Source organism: Panulirus ornatus, chromosome 70 (genome assembly GCF_036320965.1).
Source record: "Panulirus ornatus isolate Po-2019 chromosome 70, ASM3632096v1, whole genome shotgun sequence".
Lineage (NCBI taxonomy): Eukaryota > Metazoa > Arthropoda > Malacostraca > Decapoda > Palinuridae > Panulirus > Panulirus ornatus.
In genome coordinates this window covers 14,293,389-14,305,296 of record NC_092293.1, presented here as the reverse complement: position 1 = coordinate 14,305,296, position 11,908 = coordinate 14,293,389, and the positions used below count along the sequence as shown (strand labels likewise).

Below are 11,908 nucleotides of genomic sequence, written 5' to 3'. Positions count from 1 at the left end.
TTCTGGGTCGAGCACCAGGATCTATTGACTTCCGTCCGACATAATATATTTTCTCTGATCCTTCATCATCATCACCACACTCCCGGCACCCATCAATAAACCCTTCCCAAATTCCTCACTTCCTTATAAACTCGTCCCTGTAGTCAACAATTAAGAAACCTAAACCAACCAAAAAGCATTACGTTGTTCAACAATGTAAACCCCAGCTAGGGTGAGCCTTAGACACTCTTACGGTATATTGTGATGGACGAAGACCTTAATCCCCCCCCCCCCACACACACACACACAGACACACACACACACCACCACCACCACCACCAGAAAAAAGAAAATTACATATTTACTTTATATAAGAACCTATCACTGTGCCATCGAATACAGATGGCAAAAGTGCATTTTCCTTGTGGATTTCTATTGTAAATACATGGGATATTATATTCATGCAGATTATTTTATGCGATAATGAATAAAATCCCATAACTTTTCTGGTGCGCAGGGTAGAGAAATGTATGTAACGTGAAACCGGTAGAATTAACACATCTAACATAAAGATTTCTATTTTGCAGATAGCATAAATGTTTTACATGTAGAAATCAGTAACATCTTCAACAACCTAAACATAATACCATCAAATTTCATATTACAATCTTTTTATCCGGGTTTTACATATCAAGATGATACTGCATACAGAATAGTGATGTAGCTATTATCTGCACATGTTATGAGCTTCTATTCTTCAAAACTCTAGTAAGATCTAGCGAGTATACTTTGAAAAGTAGACTTTCTAATTTTGTCGTGATAAGAATTAAAGATAAATCATTAACGTTTTCCTTAAAAACATTCTTTATGAATTAGATTAAATCATTTTCTGAAGAAAAACGTATAATAGCATCAACAAGACACAAACGATCAAGTTTGATAATCTCAAATTTATTAAATGACAAATACAGAATATTAGTGAAAGTCACCAATCTTAGCGATATCAATAAAACAAATACGATACCCAAGTTTTCAAATCATCAAAAGTAATAAAAGAAGAAGCCGTCCGTAGGTAACTTGTTACTCCCGGTGCAAACACTTATAGGCGGAATCCGGTAACACCTCTTGAATAGCATGTGGAAGACAGAGTAGAGTGGCTAGGCTCAGAAGCATGTTCTCCACTTCAACTGACTAATGATATGTTAAGACAACACAAACCACATACATCCATTGTGAGGATGGAATCAGGGATGAAACATCTATAACTAGAAAGGTTAAAGATACAAAGATGGTGAAATACCTTTACCCGGGATCAGTAGCACCTGTGGTAATGGACACACCTTTGTAATGCTTGATCACTTACAACTGATCAACTTTAATACGAAAGTCTTAGGTATTGTCCCTCAGGAAAACTTTTTATAAATATTTATAAAACACATATATATGTTAGATATACACTATCTCTAGAATATATCTTTACCTGGGACGTGTAACACTTGTGTGGATAGACACAACTTTGTAATGCATGATCCATTACACGAAATGAACTTCACTAACGAAGAGTTATACAACGCGTCGTTGGAGAACATTAATCAAATACCTATACTGAATTCTTATGTTAGATAAAAGACATTTCTTGATAGTAAACATAAGAAATGATGACGTAAGATAAGAGACGTAGAGATAAATGTTTTGTTAAAAGATCAAATACTCCTGCCTTAAACTAGCTCCTTGTATTGCATTTTCTTTTAGATATCCCAAGGAAAATATATTCTGTGGTTTGTTTATATATATGTTTATATATATGTTTATGTTTTTCACAACTTTTTTATTCTTTAATCTTTTAGGATTCAGGTTTAAGGATCTTGGTTCTGAACAACCATTATAATGCAACACAACACATATTTACCATAAATAAATCATTTATCACAATAACCATTATGTTTGTACCAGATTCTTTAAGTCCTCAATTATGTTTGCTCATAAATAAGAAATTTTTCCGCCAGTGACAAGTGGCTCCGTGGTGTAGTGGTTAGCACATCTGTCTAGTAAACAGCTAATCCGGGTTCGATTCCCGGCGGAGCCTTTGTTTTCAGTATTCAGGATCGGAACATATATGACTGTGGTAAACCATCATCCGACACCACTGACCTTCATCATCCAGGCCAACAATCATCCAGCAGTGACACATCCACTCCTGCTCGTGGCTGACCATCATCATCCAGGCCAACAATCATCCAGCAGTGACACGTCCACTCCTGCTCGTGGCTGACCATCATCATCCAGGCCAACAATCATCCAGCAGTGACACATCCACTCCTGCTCGTGGCTGACCATCATCATCCAGGCCAACAATCATCCAGCAGTGACACATCCACTCCTGCTCGTGGCTGACCATCATCATCCAGGCCAACAATCATCCAGCAGTGACACGTCCACTCCTGCTCGTGGCTGACTATCATCATCCAGGCCAACAATCATCCAGCAGTGACACGTCCACTCATGCTCGTGGCTGACCATCATCATCCAGGCCAACAATCATCCAGCAGTGACACATCCACTCCTGCTCGTGGCTGACCAATCAAACAGCAATCATCCAGCAGTGACACGTCCACTCATGCTCGTGGCTGACCATCATCATCCAGGCCAACAATCATCCAGCAGTGACACATCCACTCCTGCTGGTGGCTGACCACCACATGTTGTGCCTCGTGTGTGAAACATAAAGCCCATCATACAGTCGCCACACATCATTAACACATCTATAGTCGTGCTGCTGGACGAGTCTGAAGGTTTAATTATCGTGCCCTGGCAACCTGCCAGTGCGTCTGGTAGGTTGCCAGGGTACGATAATCAATCCTTCAGACTCGTCCACTGTGACGGTATAAGTGATAGTGAAGTGTGTATGTCAAACATACCACATCATGATGGAGGTTTTATTGATCATTAATGTTTGTGTAGGTGTTGGTGAATCATGTCAATATGTTAAACTACTTACGACTCTGTGACATATATACAGTAGAAACCTAACAAGGCTGCAGGTAGTTACTATGTTGTGGGATAACAAGGCTGCAGGTAGTTACTATGTTGTGGGATAACAAGGCTGCAGGTAGTTACTATGTTGTGGGATAACAAGGCTGCAGGTAGTTACTATGTTGTGGGATAACAAGGCTGCAGGTAGTTACTATGTTGTGGGATAACAAGGCTGCAGGTAGTTACTATGTTGTTGGATAACAAGGCTGCAGGTAGTTACTATGTTGTGGGATAACAAGGCTGCAGGTAGTTACTATGTTGTGGGATAACAAGGCTGCAGGTAGTTACTATGTTGTGGGATAACAAGGCTGCAGGTAGTTACTATGTTGTGGGATAACAAGGCTGCAGGTAGTTACTATGTTGTGGGATAACAAGGCTGCAGGTAGTTACTATGTTGTGGGATAACAAGGCTGCAGGTAGTTACTATGTTGTGGGATAACAAGGCTGCAGGTAGTTACTATGTTGTGGGATAACAAGGCTGCAGGTAGTTACTATGTTGTGGGATAACAAGGCTGCAGGTAGTTACTATGTTGTGGGATAACAAGGCTGCAGGTAGTTACTATGTTGTGGGATAACAAGGCTGCAGGTAGTTACTATGTTGTGGGATAACAAGGCTGCAGGTAGTTACTATGTTGTGGGATAACAAGGCTGCAGGTAGTTACTATGTTGTGGGATAACAAGGCTGCAGGTAGTTACTATGTTGTGGGATAACAAGGCTGTAGGTAGTTACGTATTTCCTTCAATTTGTTTGACGTTCAGTTACGTTGCAGTAGTGAGGCATTCTCCAACGTACAGACAACACCAATCTATGGATATGGATGAAGCTGAGGCATCTATTGTTAGGAATAGGCAGCCACGAGAGAGAGAGAGAGAGAGAGAGAGAGAGAGAGAGAGAGAGAGAGAGAGAGAGAGAGAGAGAGAGAGAGAGTAGCCTGGTGTTAGGGCCAACATAATGTTATGTTTGTGGATGACCATCTGAGGTGAAGGTGTTTTCGTCACCATAGACGACACGTTGCCAGAACTCAGCAGGTTTATCCTCCTAGTGGACCACCTCCTCCTCCATCCTCTCCTCCATATTACGTTAAGGTCCGGCTGGCTGCCCGTCTGGCCAACACACACACACACCACAACCTGAGCAGTTGTGTGCCAGCCTGGGACCCCCTGTGTACCGTGATCCATTGTACATATAACGAAGACATTTACACATCCACTGACCACCATTAGGTCACCAAACCTTGAGAAATGGTTGTTGGTGGTTTGAACAATATCATCATAACTACACAACCCCAGGACAACATCCATGTGCCTCCTACACCTTCCTGGCTGCACTCCATGCAGGAGCAGGGTATGGTACACATCTCTGCAGCAAGATTATTGACTGGACTGTACCATGTCTTTCCTTCCTTACCAACGATACCGCCTCGCCGAAGATGACTTGTCATTCCCGGTGTAACCACTTACGGGTGGAGTCCGGTAACACCTTTTGAATGGCATTATGTAAGACTCACGCACACTACCATTAATTTTTCATTAGGTATTTGTCATTATCATTTTACTGTGAGTTACATAGAGTTAGATGCATGTTGCCACGGGCTCACTGTTCCCACGGGCTACTGTTAATCAGGATGTTTGAACACGTAAGAGCTGATCTGTTATTTGAACACGTTGTTGAATGGGTGTTGACGGACTCCCATATAACCCCTGCCAGTGTGACCTGAGGGGACACACTGGCCAGCATCGTCACACTGTTCACTAGAGTGTGTCGTAGTGTGTCATAAGACTATAGCCCAGAGTACTACAGATGGACGTACACGTTTTGTTGTAATAAATCTACAAAGGCCGCCTGATCTTCATTGAGTACCACAGACGAAGAAGACCTGATTTCCTTCCTATCAACCCACGTGACCACACACGACCGTCACATCTACTTCATATTTCTACGTCTGGTGTTGCCAGCAGTCATACAAGCCTACCTGACACAGTCCTGGTGCTCCCTCCTGTGGACGTTAAGGGCGGAACCCACGGCCGGCTACGTGCTCCATCACCCGTACCTCAATGCATTGAAGATACGCCTTTATTGCATTGCTGACACTGTGTCGCTTGCAAGAGCATCAAGACAGCGCCTCCGCCGTGCAGTGTTGTCATCACATCCAGACGTGTCAAGCAAGGTCAGCCATCCTGCCAACACCAACGTGGAGGTCATCTTGTCAACCGCTCCAGAGACGCGTCATCATCAGCCGTGGCGACATCCCAGACGTCAGCATCGCGTGGTCCAGCCCTTGTCACTCACTCAACTTTCCTGCTAGCGAGTCGCTACTCTGCACACGTCTTCACCTCGCTACACCCAGCGAGCCGCTACTCTGCACACATCTTCACCTCGCTACACCCAGCGAGCCGCTACTCTGTACACATCTCCACCTCGCTACACCCAGCGAGCCGCTACTCTGCACACGTCTTCACCTCGCTACACCCAGCGAGCCGCTACTCTGCACACGTCTTCACCTCGCTACACCCAGCCAGCCGCTACTCTGCACACGTCTTCACCTCGCTACACCCAGCGAGCCGCTACTCTGCACACATCTTCACCTCGCTACACCCAGCCAGCCGCTACTCTGCACAGATCTTCACCTCGCTACACCCAGCGAGCCACTACTCTGCACACGTCTTCATCTCGCTACATCCAGCCAGCCGCTACTCTGCACACATCTTCACCTCGCTACACCCAGCGAGCCGCTCCTCTCCACACGTCTCCACCTCGCTACGCCACACCCGAAACGTCTAAGCGAACGAATCTCCAATTCAGATAAGAACTGTGTCAAAATGGTTCACTCTGTGAGGTATGCTCCTTTTGTGTGTTACTAGTTCCTAGTCTATAAATATAGATATATATATATATATATATATATATATATATATATATATATATATATATATATATATATTTCTTTTTTTTCTTTTTTTTTTTGCTTTGTCGCTGTCTCCCGCGTTTGCGAGGTAGCGCAAGGAAACAGACGAAAGAAATGGCCCAACCCACCCCCATACACATGTATATACATACGTCCACACACGCAAATATACATACCTACACAGCTTTCCATGGTTTACCCCAGACGCTTCACATGCCTTGATTCAATCCACTGACAGCACGTCAACCCCGGTATACCACATCGCTCCAATTCACTCTATTCCTTGCCCTCCTTTCACCCTCCTGCATGTTCAGGCCCCGATCACACATAATCTTTTTCACTCCATCTTTCCACCTCCAATTTGGTCTCCCTCTTCTCCTCGTTCCCTCCACCTCCGACACATATATTCTCTTGGTCAATCTTTCCTCACTCATTCTCTCCATGTGCCCGAACCATTTCAAAACACCCTCTTCTGCTCTCTCAACCACGCTCTTTTTATTTCCACACATCTCTCTTACCCTTACGTTACTTACTCGATCAAACCACCGCACACCACATATTGTCCTCAAACATCTCATTTCCAGCACATCCATCCTCCTGCGCACAACTCTATCCATAGCCCACGTCTCGCAACCATACAACATTGTTGGAACCACTATTCCTTCAAACATACCCATTTTTGCTTTCCGAGATAATGTTCTCGATTTCCACACATTCTTCAAGGCTCCCAGAATTTTCGCCCCCTCCCCCACCCTATGATCCACTTCCGCTTCCATGGTTCCATCCGCTGCCAGATCCACTCCCAGATATCTAAAACACTTCACTTCCTCCAGTTTTTCTCCATTCAAACTCACCTCCCAATTGACTTGACCCTCAACCCTACTGTACCTAATAACCTTGCTCTTATTCACATTTACTCTTAACTTTCTTCTTCCACACACTTTACCAAACTCAGTCACCAGCTTCTGCAGTTTCACACATGAATCAGCCACCAGCGCTGTGTCATCAGCGAACAACAACTGACTCACTTCCCAAGCTCTCTCATCCCCAACAGACTTCATACTTACCCCTCTTTCCAAAACTCTTGCATTCACCTCCCTAACAACCCCATCCTTAAACAAATTAAACAACCATGGAGACATCACACACCCCTGCCGCAAACCTACATTCACTGAGAACCAATCACTTTCCTCTCGTCCTACACGTACACATGCCTTACATCCTCGATAAAAACTTTTCACTGCTTCTAACAACTTGCCTCCCACACCATATATTCTTAATACCTTCCACAGAGCATCTCTATCAACTCTATCATATGCCTTCTCCAGATCCATAAATGCTACATACAAATCAATTTGCTTTTCTAAGTATTTCTCACATACATTCTTCAAAGGAAACACCTGATCCACACATCCTCTACCACTTCTGAAACCACACTGCTCTTCCCCAATCTGATGCTCTGTACATGCCTTCACCCTCTCAATCAATATCCTCCCATATGATTTACCAGGAATACTCAACAGAAATCCTCCCCTCCTTGTATTTTTTTTTTTAACTTTCTAAAATGGGAAACAGAAGAAGGAGTCACGCGGGGAGTGCTCATCCTCGTCGAAGGCTCAGATATATATATATATATATATATATATATATATATATATATATATATATATATATATATATATATATATATATATATATATATACTTTTGGGTAATATGACTATTCGTCCTTGTAGTTTAGCAAATTAATCTAAGGGTTTTAGTTATTCTTGCATATATTCTTATGTTTTCATACTTTGTTACTGTTGTTTTTAGTAATGATTACATTCACATACAGAATCTTGTATTGATATGTTATATTGTTATCCCACACTTTTTATTGCCTTTATTTCAGTACAATATTTTCAAATAATATTCAGGTTAGGTATTTTGGATTAGGACAATAGTGTTCATTGTATTTTGATTTTTTCGAGAGGATTATTACTTAAACACTTTAAGTTAGATTGTATTACATGTCCGAAGATATTCCACGCGGTAATCGTAAAGGTTCATATGTACTTAGGAATTTACCTAGAATCCCTTATTATAAACGGAACCAGCCTTCTAAAATGGCGACGTCACACAAAGTTGTTTTGACAGATTCTGGTGACACAGATGACCCACACAAACCTTCTCACACGTTACCACACCCACACCCACCTCCCCCTCCACATCACAAAAACTCAGGACAATTAAATCCTTCACAAAAAACTGTTTTCACACTAAAACAAGCTAGGGAACCACACGAGTTATTTGATGGTAAACTGTCAAATTTTAATCGGTGGATTAGAAATGCAGAGGACATTGTTGAACATAATGGTGATTCAGGAGACAGAGCGCTTATATCGGCTGCTAAAAATCTCATTGATTTCCACCAGCCTAACAATTAAGCTAGGGTTGTCTATGACTCAGATGACATTGGAAACTGTACATCTTGGGAGGAATTTAAAACGTTGTTTACATCAGGTTGTGAGGAATCATTCTCAGATAGTTTACTACACGTCCTTTTACGTGCTCTTAACACAACATACTTGGATGATACGTCAGTCCCTGATCACTGGAGTACCTTACATGGAAGAATGAGATTAGTTAGGCAGGCTTATGAATCCTTACCCTGGATATCAGCCATGATGAATCCTGAAACTCATGTGCAAACACTCATGCGTTTATTACACATAACCTTCATTCTCAAAGACCTGACCTCCAGACGTAAGACGACGGTTACTTAATGAGAACATCGACCCATCATTGTGGGTCAGTAACGAAAGTACTGAATTACCCTCAAATGAAAGGTGGACATTATAACACCAAGACACTGGGGAGGGTGTCGGCTTCCCAAAGTGTGACGTAACATTCTAGTGATCAACACAATCATTCTTCTCATGGTCAAATACAGCGATTCAGTGATGACAAACACTCACATAAAGTGACGTGCTTCCGGTGTGGCCAACCAGGACATAAAGCGAATGTGTGTCCTTACACATGGGACTCATTCTCACGTGAGCCTCGACCAGAACAACAAACGCAGTCAACGACCCATGTCATCACAGCCTCGGTCGTCAAATTCTGCTGACCGAGTCATAATTTCCTGCACAGTCAGACACCAAGGTGACCTTCACCTGCTCTCGCCCAACAACACCACACATGTGTTCATATCATAAGAACGCTTGACACACTTCAGCCCAGCCTCAGATAGACACACTTAAGCCGAGCCTCAGCTAGACACACTTCAGCCCAGCCTCAGCTAGACACACTTCAGCCCAGCCTCAGCTAGACACACTTCAGCCGAGCCTCAGATAGACACACTTCAGCCCAGCCTCAGCTAGACACACTTCAGCCCAGCCTCAGCTAGACACACTTCAGTCCAGCCTCAGCTAGACACACTTCAGCCCAGCCTCAGCTAGACACACTTCAGCCGAGCCTCAGGTAGACACACTTCACTTCAGCCGAGCCTCAGCTAGACACACTTCAGCTGAGCCTCAGCTAGACAGACGTCATCTAACACAGGTTCATCATGTCATTATCAACAATGACAATCTCTCTCTCATGACACGACTCCATCACATAAGGAACTCTTAAGACATTTTCGTTCTTCGCCATTTTCTCACATTACAAGTTTCGATTTAGTGGGTTCTTTCCAGGATAAGCCAATCACAATCTTTCTAGACAGCAACACGGAAGCAGATGTCATTCATTATGACTTTATTCAACCATTAATGGGGCGCACTCAACTTGTTCAATGCTCGGTCTTTTACCCATCCCTTCAAAGTATCTCAAATGAAAATCTCGACGTAAGGGGCACTATTAAAATGAACATTCACATAGGCGACTTGGTCATGACCGTCACCCCTTACATTGTTCATGGTGTAACTTTTCCTGCTAACTTGTTACTAGGACGCCACTCTATGTGTGGCACAACATAAGATCTGTCCTATTTATCATGTGGTTTGTGTTGATAATACGTTCCTGCCATTGTCAGAGAAGAGTTCTCACTCAGTCAGAGTCATTAATACATCTGCTTCCACGTCCTGCTTCACGGTAGACAATACGCATCCTTTTTACTTTTCTACTCATCATTGTCCTGGTAAACTGAGAACCAACATGACTCTGCATAGTAACACATTAACGAAGGTTCCTCTCTCACTTTCTCGAACATGGATGAATGATCATGGACTGAGACATAGTCAGGGTGATCTCGCACTAAGAGTAGTTGCTGAACCTTCATCACTAACTGTCACACGACTATCCATGATGGACGCCTCTATTCATGAGACCGCAGATGGAGAGGTCACCATATACATTGCCAATACGGGACCCCACTCCTGTCCGTCTCCGTTGAGGGGCCAAGCTTGTGGAATTCTCCGTTTTGAAGTCGGGAATTCAAGACGAGGAGTTGCATGAGTTTACCATCCGTCTAGTCTCACATTCCATTAACCCACCACCACCTACTCCTCCTACCCCAGACTCAGCAGTGCACGGCTTGAGTCAGCTCCCCACCATCACCCCTGACATGATATCCAAGGTAGGATTAACCAAACATGTTGACCAGTTAACAGACTTCCTTAACCAGTATAGGTCTACTATTGCCTTATCAGGAGAACCACTCGGTAGAACTCATTTGGATGTTCACATTATTAACTTAGAGAAAAACACACGTTCCATTTACGTCCCAGCCTACCGATTGCCACACGCGCACAGAGACATAGCAAACAAACTTGTTCAGTACATGTTGAAAGATAAGGTTATAGAGGAATCACGATCACCATGGAATTCACCACATCTGATCGTTCCGAAAAAGGACGGAACTTTTAGACCAGTCATAGATTTTAGAAAACTCAACAACAAGGTCACTTTGAAAGATGGTTTCCCATTACCAGTGGTATCAGAGCTTCTTCATAGCCTCGGTAACAATAAGGTATTTTCAACTTTGGATTTATTGAGTGGATTTTGGCAGATTCCCTTGTCAGAGGAAAGCCGCCCCCTGACTGTGTTCAGTACGCCAGATGGTCATTGGCAGTTCATATGCATCATGGCCTTCGGTCTTCATTCCTCACCGGTGATCACCTTCTCAAGGTTAATGACTAACATTTGTCGTCACATGTTGGGCCAAGATGTATTGGTTTATCTTGATGATATAATTGTCATGTCTCCAGATATTGCTTCTCATTTCAAAAGTCTTGAGAGAGTATTCCTACGACTTAAGGATGAGAACCTAAAAGTCAAGTTATCCAAATGTTCCTTTCTACAGACAAGAATTAATTACGTAGGTCACACCGTTGATGAAAACGGTATTCAACCTGATGCACATAAAGTCAAAACAGTTGTAGAATGCCCAGTCCCTTCCACAACAGACAAGGTCAAATACTTCCTTGGGTTAGAAGAATATTATCTAAGATTTATCGCTAATTTCGCGAAGATCGCAAACCCCCTTACTTCACTTCCGAAACAGGGAGTTACATTCCAGTGGTCTACAGCGCAAGACAGTGCGTTTAACTTACTCAAGCAACACTTGATCGAGGCGCCTATCCTTCGATTTCCCAACTTTGAGAAACCCTTCGTTTTACACACAACAGATGCTTGTAAACAGGGTCTTGTAGATGTACTTATGCAAGAATCAAATAAGGGTAGACTTTTTCCCATAGCCTATGCGAGCCGTTCATGTTCGAAGACGGAATCGAAATACTCAATAACAGAATTAGAAGGCCTTACAGTTGTTTGGGCACTCAAACATTTTATGGAATACATATATGGTTACCCTATTACAGTTTATACAGATCACAGAGCATTGTTAGGTATTTTTCAAAGACAAGATCCTACAGGAAAGTTTCAGAAATGGTTTCTAATTATACAAGTACTTGACCCAGATTTTCGTTTTGTTTCTGGCTCATCCAATGTAGTTGCAGACGCGCTCTCCCGCAGAGTGGGTGCAGCCACTGTAGGTGATGTAGAGAG

The 11,908-nt window shown here is 43.0% G+C and overlaps 1 non-coding gene across 1 annotated transcript; it reads left to right on the top strand.

The window, feature by feature from the left end:
* Positions 1-1,993: 1,993 nt before the first annotated feature.
* TRNAT-AGU (transfer RNA threonine (anticodon AGU)) lies at positions 1,994-2,065 on the top strand. Its single transcript has one exon. It is a non-coding gene; the product is annotated as a tRNA-Thr (tRNA).
* Positions 2,066-11,908: the final 9,843 nt, after the last annotated feature.